Source organism: Phyllobates terribilis, unplaced genomic scaffold (assembly GCF_046119375.1).
Source record: "Phyllobates terribilis strain yellow unplaced genomic scaffold, ASM4611937v1 Scaffold_14__1_contigs__length_39327217, whole genome shotgun sequence".
Classification (NCBI taxonomy): domain Eukaryota; kingdom Metazoa; phylum Chordata; class Amphibia; order Anura; family Dendrobatidae; genus Phyllobates; species Phyllobates terribilis.
Genome location: NW_027362774.1, coordinates 28,938,130 through 28,953,180, shown reverse-complemented (window position 1 = coordinate 28,953,180; position 15,051 = coordinate 28,938,130). Strand labels below are relative to the sequence as shown.

Below are 15,051 nucleotides of genomic sequence, written 5' to 3'. Positions count from 1 at the left end.
AAAATGGCCAAGCAGAACCTGGATACTCCAAGAAAAGTGGAATTGGCCTTTCTGGAGAGGGACATCTTAACATTCGCTGATTGTCCCTTTGTGGTCTCCATGCTCTGCTCCTTTCCAACTAAATCTCACCTGTGTATGGTTATGGAGTATGTAGAAGGTAGGACATGTACATTATATTATATTCAATCCATGTCTGCTTACATCTTATCACCGCTCATATAATTAGGATTTGTCCAAGTGGTTGGCTACATCCCCTCAGAGAATTTACTATAGGTTATATATTACCAAGATACCTGGAAATTCATTGATCTGTGTGCACGGGTGCTATGGTGCCCATGAGTCGGAGGGGTCCCACGCCACTTTGCTTTGTTTCCCATCCCTGTTCCTATCATCAAAATTTCAGCATAGCCACATCCTCAGAATGCGAATATGGCTGAACAGAATGGTGGATCAAGAAGCCAAAAGCTCCCTGATCCACCATCAGCCTGTGGTGAGTCTGAGACTCTGTGCACTGAAGGTGAAAAGTCGCAATAGCATCACGCCTGTAGTGTGGCGACTCAGTACTCACACTGCACTGACCAGTATGCCTGGGGAATGGGGTGAGATGAGTAGTGCTTTTTTATGTTAGTATTTGTAGGGGCCATAATACTAAATGGGTGTCTGGCAGTAGCCAATCATACTGTTTGGGGCACTGGTGGGGGTCATCATGCTGATTTCAGGGGGGCATAATACTGAGTGGTGGGGCTGGAGGGAGCCATAATAATGAGTTGGGGGGCTAGTGGGGACAATTATACTGAGTGGTGGCGACCATAATACTGAATAGGGGGCTGAAGGTAGCCAATCATACTAATTGGAGCATTGATGGGGGCCATCATACTGATTTGGAAGATGGGGGGGGGGCATGATACTGATTGGAGGCTTGGTGAGGGCCATAATACTGAGAGTTGGTGGGTGCCATAAAACTGAGTAATGGGGCTGGAGGGGGCCATAATACTGAGTGGTGGGGCCATTATACTGATTGGATGGATGGTTAGGGCCATAATACTAAGTGGTGGGGCTCGTGGAGGCCATGATACTGATTGGAGGGCTGGTGAGGCCCATAATACTGATTGGTGGGGCTGGTGGGGGCCATGATACCGATTAGATGGCTGGTGAGGGCCATAATACTGAGTGGTGGGGCTGGTGAGGTCCATAATAATGAGTGATGGGGCTGATGGGGGCCATAATACTGAGTAGTGAGGCTTGTGTCAGCCATAATACTGAGTGGTGGGGCTGCTGGGAGTCATAATATTGAGTTAAGCGGCTCGTGGGAACAACTATACTGATTTGTATAAGTGGTGGGGCTGGAGGCGGCCATGATACTGAATGGAGGGCGGGTGAGGCCCATAATACTGATTGGTGGGGCTGGTGGGGGCCATGATACTGATTAGATGGCTGGTGAGGGCCATAATATGAAATAGTGAGGCTGGTAGGTGCCATAATACTGAGTGATGGGGCTGGTGGGGGGCATAATACTGAGTGGGGGACTGGTGAGGGCCATAATACTGAATTGGGGGCTGTGGGAGACATAATACTGTGCGAGAGGCTATGGGAGACTGTGAATTCTCCTATATTGAGTTGCTGACTGTGAATGCCCCTAAACTGAGTGGGGTCCTCATACTGAGTGGTGTGCTGTGGGAGTCCTTATTCTGTGTGGGGATCCTCATTCTGTGTTGTGGTCCAAATTATGTGTGAGGGGCCACTCATATTGAGTGGGACATGTATTTATGTAATTAGTTAAGGACCACATTTTACCACTACTTTAGTCTAATATTATGTGCACTATCCTTTACATCTGTATATATTCTCTCCTGCCAAATATATCTGCTCACTTCTCATTATTCGTCACAGGGATCTGATTTATAAACCCTTCACTTGTCATATTTCCTTTTTTTCTATAGGTGGAAACTGTCAGACCCTTCTAAACACCAGGGGTCATTTATCTGTCCCCTTGACCCGCTTGTACTTTGCAGAAGTGGTTGTTGCAGTGGAATACTTGCACAGCTGTGGTGTGGTGCACAGAGACCTGAAACCGGAGAAGTAAGTGCCCCTGTAGTATAATAAGGAGGGAAAGTTATTATTTATTATCATATAGTCTGTAAGGCTAAAATCATCTTTTTTTTCGCAGCCTCCTGATAACATCTGCTGGACACATTAAAGTTACCGATTTTGGGCTTTCAAAAGTTGGTGTCATGATACCAAAAACCAACATCTACAAGCAATTAACAGAGGACATCACCAGAGAGTTCCGGGACCATGAGGTCAGCATCACTTACAGAAACCCAGCGTGTTCTTTACAAATCTCATCACACTATTGCTTCTTCTCTACGTTCTTCATTCCTAGAGAACTTTTCCACTGATATTTTATCTTCTGTCATTGTGTTTTTATGGTGAGAACTTGTCATATTAATGATATCATCAATCTCATCTCTTTCTTCTATTGGTTTCCAGGTCTGTGGCACCCCATATTATGTAGCCCCAGAGGTCATCCTGAAAAAAGGCTATGGGAGACCTGTTGATTGGTGGTCAATGGGGATCATACTACATCAATTTCTTGTGGGATTGGTTCCATTTTATGGAAATTCCCCAACTGAGATTTATGAAAATGTTGTCACAGGTAAGTAGAATAATCCGATTATAGCTTTGATTGGTTACATTTGTTTACTTATTTCCTTTGCTTTGTCGTACAGTCCAATAAAGAGGTTTCATTTTCTGTCTTTTTCTATATAACAGGTGGCGTAATTTGGGATTGTAATCCCGTTCCTCCCTTTGTTGCTCAGAACCTCATCACTAAACTGCTCAGAAAAATTCCTGCACAAAGACTTGGGACAGGTAACAGATAATTATTACACCAAGGACATATCGCTCAAGTCCATGAGACTCAGCACTTCTCTATCAGCTCATCCATTTTTAGTTCGCCATAATATGACTTTCAGTATATTTCCTTCATGTTTGCTCAGTTATGTCATTAGTTCAGATTAAGTTAAACAGTTCAGATATGGAGCAGTCTCTGACAATATCCGCAATACTTTTGTTTTGTCTTCTACAGCAGGAGCATTTGAGATCAAAGGTCATCCATTCCTGAGTGATGTAGACTTTGACAACCTTTTAAGTCAGAAGCCTGAGTACGTTCCTCAGCTTTTGTCAGACGTAGACATAAGCTCCCCTATCAGTAAGTAGAAGGAGACGTCATCTAGACAAAGCAGCTATTTGTCTCGTCTACCATAATTTGAGACAATTGGCTCCCATTAATATTACGGATAAATGGTGACTGTGCTAAACTAACAATCTCTAATAATACTTCATTACTTATCTCTGGTAGATCACTCTGATATAAACAAACATCTCGTCTCAGAGGATGAGGAGGACAATGAGAGCTTTAACTTCCAGAATTTTACATCTTCTTCTGAAAAGCTTTCTAAAGTAAGTATGAGAACAATTAATCTAAAATATGTAAAAAAAGACCTGTAAAAGTAAAAAAAAAGTATTTAATATCTTCTTGTTGTCCACATTTAGCTCTGTACCACCGCTACTAGGAGGATGAACAATGAGGATCCCAAGTCCCCTCCAGAGTGTACCCCGGCATCCAGCACAAGCATCTCAGAAATGTGAGTAGATTCTAAGGTCATTACTGGGAGCTTCATACTAATATATATGCACAAACCCAAATATAGGACATAAATACCATAACAACAAATACAGCATGCATCGCCCGTGATTAGCAGTCATTGTGCTTTTAGCTTCAGAAACCTCTGGTGGTGACAGCCCATAATTGCAGCCAGTCATGCACTTTTAGTGATGCCCACACTGTAGGAGAGATGTAGTACTACATGCCAGCCATTCTTGGTAGTGGTTTTTCGCTCTGCTTTATAGAAGGTAGTTTTGAGTAGGAAACCTTCCCTACCATAACTCTTATATATCCTAATAGGCCTTATTGTTGATGTTAATCTAGTGAGACAACCCCTTCTATACCGAATTTACTTGTAATTTACACGTTTATTTTCTTCCAAACAGGCAGAAAGAATCTTTTCCTGTGTCTATTAGAGATGATGCTATTACCAGCTTGCCACCCTCGTCCCCATTGTCAGGTATGTACATGTCTACAGCACAAAAAATGAGAATGTTGATGTCAAGGCTCAAATACTTTCATATGGTATTTTTGTTAGTGGTCTTCTATGTTATACATGTTTCATGGATTCCAATTATGTTGCCCATAGGCCCATACTGTATCTCTATTTGCCTAATTTTGTAAAGTTTTTCCAGATTACCAGATGTATAGGGGACAGGAGTAGAACAATTCTACTATATACAGGAAAGATACAAAGCAGATCCTATAAGAATATATTGTTAATGAGGGCTTTTTTTTACTTTCTGATTAGAAACTCCAGCTGACGTCGAAAGAAAATCTTCGATATATCTGAGTATAGAGCAAGAAATCTCAGAAAATGAAGAAAAGGGGGAAAAGAGAGGAGGTAAGTGTGAGAGTCAGCTCCATGTTGTGTGATGTCATTCAGTGAGAATAATTCATGTGGAGCAGTTGTTATTAGGGATGGGCAGACCCGTGGATGTTCGGGTCCATCAGGCTCAAGAATGTTACCCTAACGTGATCCAGAACCCGAACGGGATGTGGTGAATATTCATGGGACTTTAATAGCGGGCACACAGACAGCTGAGCGCAGCAGGAGCCGCGCTGCGGCTACCACGTGCAAACTATTAGGGAAAATGAGTGGTCACTGCTCCCCACGCACGCAGTGAATATTCCGGCACAGAGGGGAACACAGCGCTGGAGGAGAGAGGAGGTGAGTATGATTGTTTATTTTTTTATGAGCAGCGTAACAGGGATCAGGGGGTGCCAAGCATACCAGGATGAGGGGGCCATACATACAGGGATGAAGGGGGCCATGCATATAAGGATGAGGGGGGCGATGCATACAAGGATGAGGGGGCCATGCATATAAGTGATGAGGGGGGCAATGCATACAAGGATGAGAGGGGCTATACATACAGGGATGAGGCATGAGGGGGGGCCATACATACAGGGATGAAGGGGGGCCATACATACCGGGATGAGGGGGTCCATACATACAGGGATGAAGGATGAGGGGGGCCATACATACAGGGCTGAAGAGTGCCATACATACCAGGAAGAGGAATGAAGGTACCATACATACCAGGAAGAGGGTTGAAGGTGCCATACATACCAGGATTGGTGTGCGGGGGCGCCATACATAACAGGATGAAGGGTGCCATACATACCAGGAAGAGGGATGAGGGGGCCATGCATACCAGGATGGGGGATTAGGGTGCCATGCATACCAGAATGGTGGATTAGGGTGCGATTGCATATCAGGATGGGGATGAGGGCCACATATAACAGGAAGGAGGGGGCCATATATACCAGGATGGGGGATATTAACAGAAGTGGGGTACATTACCCCTATAACAGTGTCAGCAGCAGACCCCCTCCAGCTTAACAGGGCATCATGACAACATTTTTTGCTTACATTTTTTTTCTATTTTGCTCCTCTAAAACTTAGGTGCGTCTTATAGTCCGAAAAATACGGTATTCACCAGCCGGTGCCTATGCATAGTTAGAAATTTGTCAGTGAGATATATAATTTAGTGCAGTGTGTGTGTGTAGCTTATTGTACATGTATTTAGATAATAATTTAAAAAATAAAATAAAAAAATGCCCACATGAGGGAAAGCAGACAGCTCGGGACTGGTGTTATTATTCTGGGAAGAGGCCAATGTCCATGAAGCTTCCCAGGCTATTAATATCAGCTCACGGCTGTCTGCATAGCCTTCACTGATTATTAAAAGGGGGGGCACCCCCAAAAATGACGTGGGGTCCCCTTTATACTGCGCCGGCCAATCACAGGCATACCAATACTTGGCATGGCTGTGATGGGGCCTGAAGTGCCCACACCAGAAAAGTTTATTGAATGGCTGTGCTGCATCCTTTCAACAAGCTTTGTTCGGACTGTTGAACCCGAACAGTAACACAGACCTCCGGGAGACACTAGATGTCCAGTACAGACCGTCACATATATGATGGCTAACAATGATCCCTGACCTCTTTATGAATAAGATTCCTCTGCCGTTCAGCCACAGTGACCGCACAGTGGTATCAAGTAATAAGTCGTCCCTTTACTTACATTATGGACACAAAGCAGATCCTATAAGAATATATTGTTAATGAGGGCTTTTTTTTACTTTCTGATTAGAAATTCCAGCTGACGTGGAAAGAAAATCTTCAATATATCTGAGTATAGAGCAAGAAATCTCAGAAAATGAAGAAAAGAGGGAAAAGAGACGAGGTAAGCGTGAGAGTCAGCTCCATGTTGTGTGATGTCATTCAGTGAGAATAATTCATGTGGAGCAGTTGTTATTAGGGATGGGCAGACCCGTGGATGTTCGGGGAACACAGCGCTGGAGGAGAGAGGAGGTGAGTATGATTGTTTATTTTTTTTATGAGCAGCGTGACAGGGAACAGGGGGTGCCAAGCATACCAGGATGAGGGGGCCATACATACAGGGATGAAGGGGGCCATGCATATAAGGATGAGGGGGGGCGATGCATACAAGGATGAGGAGGCCATGCATATAAGTGATGAGGAGGCAATGCATACAAGGATGAGGGGGGCTATACATACAGGGATGAGGCATGAGGGGGGCCATACATACAGGGATGTGGCATGAGGGGGGCCATACATACAGGGATGAAAGGGGCCATATATACTGGGATTAGGGGGTCCATACATACAGGGATGAAGGATGAGGGGGACCATACATACAGGGATGCAAGAGGAATGAAGGTACCATACATACCAGGAAGAGGGATGAAGGTGCCATACATACCTGGATGGGTGTGCGGGGGAGCCATACATAACAGGATGAAGGGTGCCATACATACCAGGAAGAGGGATAAGGGGGCCATGCATACCAGGATGGGGGATTGGGGAGCCATGCATACCAGGATGGTGGATTGGGGTGCCATTGCATATCAGGATGGGGATGAGGGCCACATATAACAGGAAGGAGGGGGCCATATATACCAGGATGGGGGATATTAACGGAAGTAGGGTACATTACACATTGTCAGAAGCAGACCCCCTCCCCCTTAACAGGGCATCATGACAACATTTTTTGCTTACATTTTTTTTCTATTTTACTCTTCTAAAACCTAGGTGCGTCTTATAGTCCGAAAAATACGGTATTCACCAGCCGGTGCCTGTGCATAGTTAGAAATTTGTCAGTGAGATATATAATTTAGTGCAGTATGTGTGTGTAGCTTACTGTACATGTATTTAGATAATAATTAAAAAAATAAAATAAAAAAATGCCCAGATGAGGGAAAGCAGACAGCTCGGGTCTGGTGTTATTATTCTGGGAAGAGGCCAATGTCCATGAAGCTTCCCAGGCTATTAATATCAGCTCACGGCTGTCTGCATAGCCTTTACTGATTATTAAAGGGGGGGGGCACCCCCAAAAATGACGTGGGGTCCCCTTTATACTGCGCCGGCCAATCACAGGCATACCAATACTTGGCATGGCTGTGATGGGGCCTGAAGTGCCCACACCAGAAAAGTTTGTTGAATGGCTGTGCTGCATCCTTTCAACAAGCTTTGTTCGGACTGTTGAACCCGAACAGTAACACAGACTTCCGGGAGACACTAGATGTCCAGTACGGACCATCACATATATGATGGCTAACAATGATCCCTGACCTCTTTATGAATAAGATTCCTCTGCCGTTCAGCCACAGTGACCGCACAGTGGTATCAAGTAATAAGTCGTCCCTTTACTTACATTATAGACACAAAGCAGATCTTATAAGAATATATTGTTACTGTTTTTTTTTTCTACTTTCTGATCAGAAATTCCAGCTCTCGAGAAAAGAAAATCTTCGCTGTATTTGCTTAGAGAGCAACAAAACTCAGAAAATAAAGAAAAGAGGCAAAAGAGACGAGGTAAGTGTGAGAATCAGCTCCTTTACTTACATTATAAATACAAAGCAGATCCTATAAGAATATATTGTTACTGAGGGTTTTTTTTACTTTCTGATCAGAATTTCCAGCTCAGAAAGAAAGGAAATCTGAAAAAAATCTGAGTACACAGGAACAAAACTCAGAAAATGAAGAAAAGAGAGGAAGGAGACGAGGTAAGTGTGAGAATCAGCTCTATGTTGTGTGATGTCAGTGAGAATAATTCATGTGGAGCAGATGTCATCTGTCAGTGATGGGATTGTCGCATGTATGATGGCTGACAATGATCCCTGACCTCTGTATGATAAGATTCCTCTGCCGTTTGGCCGCAGTGTCCACGCAGTGGTATCATGTAATACGGAGTCCCATTACTTACATTATATTTATTTCTCTGCTCATAGGTTCCCTCCTCCGCCGGATCTTATCATCCTGCCGGCGTGGATTGTCCAGGGCTGCTCGGATATGTGCATGTTGTCACTGTTCCCCCAGCATCATCTAAAAGACTGAAAACCTCCGCATCTAGCGCCCAGAAATGCAGCAGATCCACCATCACTGCTGAACCTGTATAGAAGGACCTTCACCAGCTTCCTGTGGCCTTCTCACTGGAACATCTTTACCCGGATATGTTTTGCCTCTATCATCAGGCTCCGCGGTATTCATACTACTCGCCTGACTTGGCTTTTACTGATCACCTGGTATCTGACCCCAGCTGTGTTCATGACTATGATTTCATCTATTAATAATATTCATGGTTTTGTTCATGTCTTAACCTTCTATCCTATTATTAATAATAAAAAAATTAAAATAAAAGCTGTTACTGTTGCTCTGATTTTTTTTCATCTTGAGTTCACAACTAATTGTAACTCACTAATTGTGCTTCTTAACACTAACTGCATTTGTCATTATTCTGAATGCAGCAACCAGGCTCATATTTCTGTCCAGCAGCTACACCGGCGCCTCCACAGTACCAGTCATTGCACTCTCCCACAAAGCTCTCCACAGTGCTGCACTGTTCTACAACTCCTCCCATATGTCAGTCTACTACCATATCTACACTCCAATGAGCCAAGACTAATATCCTCCATAATCAGGACCTCCCACTCTCACGTCCATGACTTTTTCTGTGCTGAACCAGTTCTCAGGAGTGCATCAGGTTCATTCCTACTGTCTATGGATTTAAGTGTTCACTAAAAACAGATAATTTTTAGCAAGACTATCAAGTCATGTCACTAATCTAAGTTTTGCCCCCAGCACTTAATATCTGTACATATGTACAGATATTGGCTGGTGACCTGTTCATTTAGTCCAGGGCCGGCTCCAGGTTTTTCTGGGCCCCGGGCGAAAGAGTCTCAGTGGGCCCCTTTAACACATACCACGATTCATGATGCAGAGACACAGCGGAGAAATATATATATATATATATATTAGTACAATGCAAAGATTTCACTTCTTACATTACATGAGTGATATCTATTATAAATTCCACAATAGCTCAGAAACCGGTGAATCGCTCCACACAGAATAGTGGCCCCCATATAAGGCTCCATACGGAATACTGGCCCCCATATAAGGCCCCATACAGAATACTGGCCCCCATATAAGGCCCCATACGGAATACTGACCCCCATATAAGGCTCCATGCGGAATACTGACCCCCATATAAGGCTCCATGCGGAATACTGACCCCCATATAAGGCTCCAGGCGGAATACTGGCCCCCATATAAGGCTCCATGCGGAATACTGACCCCCATATAAGGCTCCATGCGGAATACTGACCCCCATATAAGGCCCCATACGGAATACTGGCCCCCATATAAGGCTCCATGCGGAATACTGACCCCCATATAAGGCTCCATGCGGAATACTGACCCCCATATAAGGCTCCATGCGGAATACTGGCCCCCATATAAGGCTCCATGTGGAATACTGACCCCCATATAAGGCTCCATGCGGAATACTGACCCCCATATAAGGCTCCATGCGGAATACTGGCCCCCATATAAGGCTCCATGCGGAATACTGACCCCCATATAAGGCTCCATGCGGAATACTGGCCCCCATATAAGGCTCCATGCGGAATACTGGCTTCCATATAAGGCTCCATACGGAATACTGGCCCCCATATAAGGCTCCATACAGAATACTGGCCTCCATATAACGTTCCATACAGGATACTAGTCCCCTTATAAAGCTCCATACAGGATACTGGCCCCCATATAACGCTCCATACAGGATACTGGTCCCCTTATAAAACTCCATACAGGATACTGGCCCCCATATAACGCTCCATACAGGATACCGGTCCCCTTATAACGCTCCATACAGGATACTGGCCCCCATATAATGCTGCATGCAGGCTGTTACCCCCCACATAATGCCCCATACAGGTTGCCCCCCCTTATAATGCTCCATGCAGGCTGTTCCCCCCCACATAATGCCCCATACAGCCCCCCCCCCCTTTAATGCTCCATGCAGGCTGTTACCCCCCCACATAATGCCCCATACAGGCTGCCCCCCCCTTTATAATGCCCCATGCAGGCTGTTCCCCACCTTATAATGCCCCATACAGGCTGTCACCCCTCCTCTTTATAATGCCCCATGCAGGATGTCCCCCCCCTCTTTATAATGCCCCATGCAGGTTGTTCCCCACCTTATAATGCCCCATGCAGGCTGTCACCACTCCTCTTTATAATGCCCCATGCAGGAATCCCCCCCCTCTTTATAATGCCCCATGCAGGCTGTCACCCCTCCTCTTTATAATGCCCCATGCAGGAATCCCCCCCCCCTCTTTATAATGCCCCATGCCTCCATACATAAAAAAAAAAAAAATTAAATACTCACCTCCCTTCTCACCTGCTGCCGCTGCTCGGGTCCGGACTCCAGCGTTGTCGGCGTCTTCCCGCTCAGCGCTCCCTGTGACGGCTCAGGGGAGGGCGCGGTGTAAAGGTGTCACTGCGCCCTCTGACCTGAGACGTCACAGGGAGCGCAGAGCAGGAAGACAGCGGATCTGCGGCGGCACGGGGAGAGGTAAGTATCCAGCTGCCGGGGCCCTGAGCAAGCGGCGGAGAAGGGCGGGCGCTGACACCGCTCTCCTCCGCCCATAGCCCAGCGGGGTGCGTGACCGCCAGTGGGCCCCTCTGCCTGCTCAGGGCCCCGGCATTTGCCCGGGTGCGCCGGGTGCTGACGCCGGCCCTGATTTAGTCTTAACTCCTCGAAGATAGGTGCTCCCTAAAACCACATCTGTTTAGGGCGGCCTATCACGCTCCTTAATCAAAGTCCTTTTATATATTTATAGCCCATTCATTATTTCTCCAAACATAAGTCACTCCACCGCACCCAAAACCCCTACAAATCCTGGCTGGTGACAGCTCCTGCAGCCTTTATCTCTCCCTCATCCCCTCAAGATGGCGGACCATCATTGTAAATAAGCCCCTGCACTTTGTGTCCCCCCCACCTCATTATAGATTGTAAGCTCTTACCAGCAGGGTCCTCATTAGTTTTGCTGTAATTATTGTATTATCTTTAGCTATGTTACTTATGACTGTTGTATATGGACCTGAATTGTAAAGCGCTGAGGAATATGTTGGCGCTATATGAATAAAGATTATTATTATTATTATTATTAAAGCAAAACAACAACATGTTTCATACCGCCAAATCTTCCTTAACTCCTTAGTGACCAAGCCAATTTTGACCTTAATGACCTGCCCAAATTTTTGAAGTTTGACCAATGTCAATTTATGTGGTAATAACTCTTTAACGCTTCAACGGATCCCACTGATTTTGAGACTGTTTTTTCATGACATATTGTACTTCATAATAGTGGTAACATTTTTTCAATATGACTTTCATTTATTTGTGAAAATATCGGAAATTTGGCGAAAATTTTTAAAATTTCACAATTTTCAACCTTTTAGTTCTTACGCCCTTAAATCAGAGTGTCATGTCGCACAAAATAGTTAATAAATAACATTTCCCACATGCTTACTATACATCTGCGTCCTCTTTGAAACATCGTTTTTTCTGTTAGGAAGTTATAAGGGTCAAGATTTGACCAGTGATTTCTCATTTTTACAACAAAATTTACTAAATATTTTTTTTAGGGACCACATCACATTTGAATTGACTTTGGGGGGCATATATGACACAAAATATCCAAAAGGGATACTATTCTAAAAATTGCACCCCTTAATTCCTCAAAACCACATTCAAGAAGTTTATTAACCTTTCAGGTGCTTCACAGGAACTAAAGCAATGGCAAGGAAAAAATAAACATTTTTTCCACAAAAATTTTACTTTAGCCCCATTTCTTTTATTTTCACAAGGGTAACAGGAGAAATGGACACCAAAAATTGTTGTGTAATTGGTCCTGAGTATGCCAATACCCTATATGTGGGATAAAACTACTGATTGGGCGCACGGCAGGGTTCGGAAGGGAAGGAGCATAATGTCTTTTTGAATGCAAAAATAGCTGGAATCGAGAGCAGACGCCATGTCGTTTGGAGAGCCCCATATGTGCCTAAACAGTGAAAACCCCTACAAGTGACACGATTTTGGAAACTAGACCTCTCAAGGAATGCATGTAGATGCCTGGTGAGCACCTTGAACGCCCAGGTGCTTCACAAAAGTTTATAACGCAGAGCCGTGAAAATAAAAAAAAATCTATTTTTTACCACAAAAATATACTTTTAGCCCCAAATTTTTTTCCCACAAGGGTAATGGGAGAAAATGGACCCAAAAATTTGTTGTGCAATTGCTCCTGAGTACGCCGATATCCCATATGTAGGGGAAAACTATTGTTTGGGCACATGGCAGGGTTCGGAAAGGAAGGAGTGACGTTTTGGAAAGCAGACTTTGATGGAATGGTCTGCGGGTGTCATGTCGCGTTTGGAGAGCCCCTGATGTGCCTAAGCAGTGGAAATCCCCCCTCAAGTTACCCCATTTTGAAAACTACCCCCCTCAAGGATTTTATCCAGGGTTATGTATAGTGAGCATTTGTAAACCACAGGTACTACACATAATTTGTTAACATTAGGTCGTCATATTGAAAATTGTCATTTATTTCACAAAAATGACGTTTTAGCCCCAAATTGATTATTTTCACAATGGACAATAGGTTAAAAAATAACGCGATGATCAAAAACTTCTATTTGGGCACATGGCAGGACTAGGAAAGGAAAGAGAGCTATTGGTCTGGAATATATTGTGAAGGCCATGTCGCATTTGGAAAGCCCCTGACATGCGAAAACAGCAGAAGCCACCACAAGGGACCCAATTTTGGAAACTAACCCCCTCAAGGAATTTATCTAGGGATGTATTGAGCATTTTTAACTTACAGGTGATTCACAAAACTTTATAACTTCCAGACGTGAGAACAAAAAATTATTTTTTTATACTAAAATACTGTTTTAGCACCAAATTTATAATTTACACAAGTGGTAATAGGAGAAAATGGACCCCATAATCTGTTATGCAATTTTTACCGATCACAGTGATACCCCATATGTGGTTGTACACTAATGTTTGAGCACACAGCAGGGGTTGGATAGGAAGGAGTGCTACTTGGCTTTTAGAACACAGATTTCGTTTTAATACAGTAGTGTTCAAAACAATAGCAGTGTGTCCAAAAACATGAGTTAAGCACAAAATCTTTCTACTAGTTTTTATTTCCAGCATTGGGAACATTACACACTGTTTTCTAATTCAAAACATGAAGAGAAATGTATATAATTTTTAACTACTTTACAGAAAATAACAAAAAAAGGAGGCCAAGTACTTAAGCTACGTAGTTGGGAGAGGCGAAATTAAGCCACAGGTCAATAAGAACGAGGCAATTCAGAACTGGCTGCAACCGCTCTCCAAGAAGCAGGTGAGAGCGTTTCTTGGAATCGTGGGATATTACCGGCGGTTTATCCCAAATTTTTCTATGATTGCCGCACCACTGACGGACCTTCTGAAAGGCACAAAATCAACGAGGGCGAAATGGACGGTTGAAACCGAGATGACGTTCCAACAGCTGAAGCTGGCACTCTGTAAGCAGCCGGTCCTGGTTGCACCAGACTTTACTAAAGAGTTTGTGCTCCAGACAGATGCCTCAGAAGTTGGCCTAGGAGCCGTGCTGTCACAGGAGATAAATGGGGAAGAGCATCCCATCCTGTATATGAGCCGGAAGCTCTCATCCTGTGAGAAAAATTATGCCATTGTGAAGAAAGAATGCTTAGCCATAAAATGAGCCATACACATGCTAAGATATTACCTACTTGGCCAAAAGTTTAAATTGGTGTCAGACTATGCCCCTTTGAGATGGTTGAGGGAAAAGAAGGGTAAGAATGCCTGAGCAACTAGGTGGTTCTTAGGTCTCAAAGACTTTAATTTTCACATGGAGCATAGACCTGCGAAGTTACACGCTAATGCTACTGCCCTCTCCAGAATTCCCTGCTGGGTGACTGAAGGTGCCCCCCAGCTTTTGGCAGAGGGGGGAATATGTGACAGAGTCACTGGTATTATATGCGAGGGGAGGTATGCGTCACTCAGGATTCTCTCCTGTGTGAACTGAGACCTACTGAATCTCTGCCAGCATGTTATATGCTGTGGGTTACCTCTTTTAAAGGGTGTGGTTTTATGGGAATGATGTAGAGATGGGAGGGAAGTCATTCCCCATATCTCCTCCTCAGGGTGTGGCTGAGCAAGCTTTAAATGTTCAGTCCTGTTTTTTTTTCTTTGTGTTGTGTTTGGAGAGGCAAGGTCTCCAGGCTGGACAGCCATAGCTCAGGACAGAGCTGAAGGGTGGACATAACCTGTGTGGGTGAATGGCACATACACATATGGACTGTGCTATTGTTTATCTTTTGTTATGTTGTTTTGCTAGTAAGGCTGTGTTTATCTTTGCTGGAGTTGCAGAGCTTTTGTCACGGGTGTGTCAGAGGTGACAGACAGTCGCCCTACAGTGGGTTGCAGGAGACATCTACGTTTGGCATTGCAGACAGCTTCTTAGATAAGAGGCTGTCTTTAGGACCAAGTAGCT

General features: G+C 44.3%; 1 long non-coding RNA gene across 1 annotated transcript; it reads left to right on the top strand.

Moving 5' to 3' along the window:
- Window positions 1-4,066: 4,066 nt before the first annotated feature.
- LOC141175958 (uncharacterized) lies at window positions 4,067-6,352 on the top strand. The gene is made up of 3 exons (XR_012253077.1): window positions 4,067-4,127; window positions 4,419-4,511; window positions 6,267-6,352. It is a non-coding gene; the product is annotated as an uncharacterized lncRNA (long non-coding RNA).
- The last annotated feature ends 8,699 nt before the right edge of the window (window positions 6,353-15,051 follow it).